The following is a 4,565-nucleotide window of genomic DNA, read 5'->3' as shown; positions in this document are numbered from 1 at the left end:
AAGGGCCATATTTCATTCTTTCTCATTGCCATGTAGTACTCCATTGTGTATATAAACCACAATTTCTTTATCCATTCATCAGTTGATGGACATTTAGGCTCTTTCCATAATTTGGCTATTGTTGAGAGTGCTGCTGTAAACACTGGGGTACAAGTGCCCCTATGCATCAGTACTCCTGTATCCCTTGGGTAAATTCCTAGCAGTGCTATTCCTGGGTCATAGGGTAGATCTATTTTTAATTTTCTGAGGAACCTCCACACTGTTTTCCAGAGTGGCTGCACCAGTTTGCATTCCCACCAACAGTGCAAGAGGGTTCCCGTTTCTCCACATCCTCTCCAGCATCCATAGTCTCCTGATTTGTTCAAAAAAAATTTTTAAGGAAACAGTTTCCTTATGATTTGCTTTAAGTTCTGATAGAAATGCTTAGAGCATTTCTAGCTGATAATTAAAGTAGCGTTACTAGCTAATAATTAAAACCAAGAAAAGCATATTCAAAATACTGATTTACTTTGGTAGCAAATGGTTATTATTTGAAGACTAATGAAGGTAGACATGACCCATTAAGACGAAGTGAGCTCTTTCAAATACTCAGTAATTTACACAATATATTTACATATTTACACATATATTTACATATATATTTTTTAAAGTATTTATTTAGAGAGAGGGAGGGAGTACATGTGAGCAGGGAGAGGAGCAGAGATAGAGGACGAAGAGAATCCCAAGCACTCCATGCTGTGAGTGCAGAGCCTGACACAGGGCTCGATCTCACAAAGTGTGAAATCCTGACCTGAGCCAAAAGCAAAGTCAGACGCTTAACTGACTAAGCCACCCAGAAACCCCTAAAATATATTTTTTAAAGGGCTAAGCATCTCTAGCCACTTAAAGCAAGGCAATACCTAGTTTATGATGACTTAAAAGAAAACAAATGCCCATAAGGAAAAAAAAAGCTTTACTTTAATATTATCAGAATTTACCGAATTTACTCTTAGCCGATAATTCAGTAACATTTTCCTCTCAATACAGTATTCTTTTCTTATAAGGTAGTTCCTGGGAGCCAGACAGTTTAAGTAATGAGGGGGTTACATTAAGGAGTAATTGCTTGCACTTTAAATAGTAACTTTTTGCTTTCCACTCAGTGTGCTAGTAGTTGTGTCTTAAAAAAAACAAAAAACAAAAAACAAAAAACAATTCTTAAAAAGGTACCATTTCTGTTCTCTTTATAATATGTAACCTTTGTAAATGAATCATGTGAAACTGTAAAATTAGCAAATGTCTTGAAATCTGTATATAAAACATTTATCACCTCTAGTTTCAAAACTCTTACATATTTGTGTAGCATTCAAACTTTAAAAAGTGGCTCCAGAGATAAAAGATAGTCTTGTACACAGGAAACTGCTCCTTTTAACTTTATACCCACCTCACACCCTGATTTCATAACAGGTCATTTTAATTATCTTGGTCATGGACCTTTCCTTTTTTTTTTTTTTTTTAATTTTTTTTTTAACGTTTATTTATTATTGAGAGACAGAGCACGAGCAGAGGAGAGCAGAGAGAGAGGGAAACCCAGAATCTGAAGCAGGCTCCAGGCTCCAAGCTGTCAGCAAAGAGCCCGACGCGGGCTTGAACTTACGAATGGTGAGATCATGACCTGAGCTAAAGTCGGTCGCTTAACCCACTGAGCCACCCAGGTGCCCTGGTCATGGACCTTTCCAAGAAGAGATTTTATATTTCACTTCCATAGCTTTTGGTTATCAGGAAACCCTGCTATCCCTTCTTGAAGGAGTTTCATTCTGCTGATGTTGGTGTATCCCTTCCGCCCCTGACAGGGTCTCTGGAGCAAGAATTGAAAGTTTCTTTTGTTTGGGCATACTTGATCCAAGTCGGATGAATATGGCGAATGCTTTCTTTGTTATCTGACTCCCATGCCCAGACTTGGAGGTCTGTACAGGCTTTGTTTGGAAGTCTGCAGCTTGCCCTTCAGCTGGGCATTTCCCAGCACCATGACTGGAACTTTCCCCTGTTACTTCATAGGCTGTAGCCAGCTGTGGCTTCCCAGGCTCTTCCTCTCCTGCCTTCCTCTCCATCGGTGTTCCTGCCACAACCTCCTCTGTAGCTCACCAAGGACTCTGGCATTTCTTTTTATTCTTTCTTAGAATTTCCATCTCTCCACATAGGTTATCCATCTGCTCTTATGTGTTGTATGCCTCTTCCATTAAAGCACTTACGGTGTTAATCACAGTTTTTAAAAAATTCCTGGCCTGATAATCCCAACATCATTGTCAAATTGAAGTCTGATTCTATGCTTGGTCATTCTCTTCAAACTGTGTTCTTTGCCCTTCAGTATGCCTTGTAAGTTTTTGTTAAAAGGTGGATATGAGGTACTGGGTAAAAGGAACTGCAGTAAATAGGCCTTTCCTGATGTAGAGGTCAGGTGCATAGTTTTTCCCCTGCTTAGATGGGACAGGAAGGCTAGAGGGGCTAGAGTTAGGTATTTCCCTTCCCCTAGGCAAGTTAGGCTCTGATAAAATCGTTTCTCATGAAGGAAGGCCTGGTTAAGAACGGAATGCTGGCGGTGGGGGGGGGGGGGGTGCCTGAGAGTCTCAGTCAGTTAGCCGAGACTCTTGGTCTTGGCTCAGGTCATGATCTTAGGGTTAGTGGGATCGAGTCCTGTGTTGGGCTCTGTGCTGTCAGAGCCTGCTTGGGATTCTCTCTCTCTCTGTGCCCCTCTCCCACTCATTTTCTCTCTCTCTCTCTCTCTCTCTCTCTCTCTCTCTCTCTCTCTCTCAAAATAAATAAACTTAAAAAAAAAAAAGGAATGCTCAGGCACATTTCCAAATGGCTCCTTTTTTGCCTCTCCCTCTTAAAAGCACAAGGCGATTTTTCTCTGGTAATTAACTGTGAGGAACTGGCAGGCTCCTACAGGTAAAACTCACAGTTGGGGCACCCTCCATGACTTCATCCCCTGGAGTTTTTAACTCTCAGCCTGGCCCACCCTGGGCCTCGGCAATTCATCAATCACTGTTCAGGTTTTCCTACCCCAGTTCTGGTTCCCTTGGACGTTTCTGCTCAGGGTTTCTGTTTCATTAAATTCTGTTATCTGCCTGTCTCTCCAGCTGTGGAGGCAGAGGTTTGCCCTGTGACCTCACGTGTCTGATGGATCTAAGAAGAATGGTTGATTTTTCAGATCATCCTTTTACTTTTTGTTAGGATGGGGGTGATTCCTAAGCTCCTTACATGCCAGACCAGAAACTAGAAGCCAAACCTTATTTTTACATTTATGAATGTATTTCCAAATTTGTATATCTGGTTGATTATTTCGTTGGAGATTCACATGAAAGAGAATGGAGGAATAGGGCCACCATCCCAACCAGTAGGTCTGTTTATGGCTTTAAAGCTTATTTTATGGACTTTTTGTGATTGTTTATTTTTGTTTCAGTCACTAAGTCTTAGTTGAGTTTGGCTGTAGGAAGAGGCCCACTGTATCATTGCTTATTTCATCATCCTCTTGGACGGCCCGAAATTTTAAAGTACTGGCATATAGCAAATAGACAGTACCTGTCTCCAGAGAATACCAATGCATTTTTTTTGTTTAATTATGAAGCAGCTGGATAACTTTGTTCTAGTCACAGCTGGGCACCTCAAGTAACTGTCTTCTGTTATGTTTCAGAGTTTGGTGTCAAGTGGGATAACTTCCTGTCCCCAGTGATGACTTTCTTTTTGCCCATATTATGGGAATGCTTTTATTTGATGCTCTCTTGTTTGGCTTATGGCCTGGTATATAGATTCTGTCTTTCCAGGGAAGTATGGTGTGCCCAAGCCATGGTATTTCTTTTTGCAGGTAAATTCTAATGCTTCTTATGTTCTTAGTTTGTCTTAAGTTCTTATGTACTTAGTTTGTCAAACAGTGAACATTATTACCTTGAACACCCTCCCTAAGGTGCTCCAGTCTTATGGTACTAATACAGTTTTTATCCTTTCTGAACTAAAGCCTTTACAAGTTAACTTTGTAACATGTATAATAGAATCAGATGGCTTTCTACAGAAAAAAAAAATCTCCGTCAATGAATATGTGGTGGGGTTCTTTTTTTTTTAATTTTTTTTTTAACGTTTATTTATTTTTGAGACAGAGAGAGACAGAGCATGAACGGGGGAGGGTCAGAGAGAGAGGGAGACACAGAATCTGAAACAGGCTCCAGGCTCTGAGCAGTCAGCACAGAGCCCGATGCGGGGCTCGAACTCACAGACCCCAAGATCGTGACCTGAGCCGAAGTCGGACGCTTAACCGACTGAGCCACCCAGGCGCCCCAATGTGGTGGGGTTCTTAGATTCTAGTGAAAGGGGGATGAATTATGTCCCATATTTTGTCTATCACCATCTGCTTTTTTCCACTGTTAGTCCAGATTACTCAGAACCAAAGCCATAGAAATGTGGGGAGAATCTGTATCTTAGCCTCTATTTTCAGTCCCCTTCTTTATCATTCTGTAATTCAAATCAAGTGGTTCCCAAACTCTTTAGTCTCAGAACTCCTGTATACCCTTAAAAATTATTGAGCACCCCAAAGA

Source organism: Felis catus, chromosome E3 (genome assembly GCF_018350175.1).
Source record: "Felis catus isolate Fca126 chromosome E3, F.catus_Fca126_mat1.0, whole genome shotgun sequence".
Classification (NCBI taxonomy): domain Eukaryota; kingdom Metazoa; phylum Chordata; class Mammalia; order Carnivora; family Felidae; genus Felis; species Felis catus.
The sequence above is the reverse complement of the archived record's forward strand: the minus strand, read 5'-3'. Positions refer to the sequence as shown.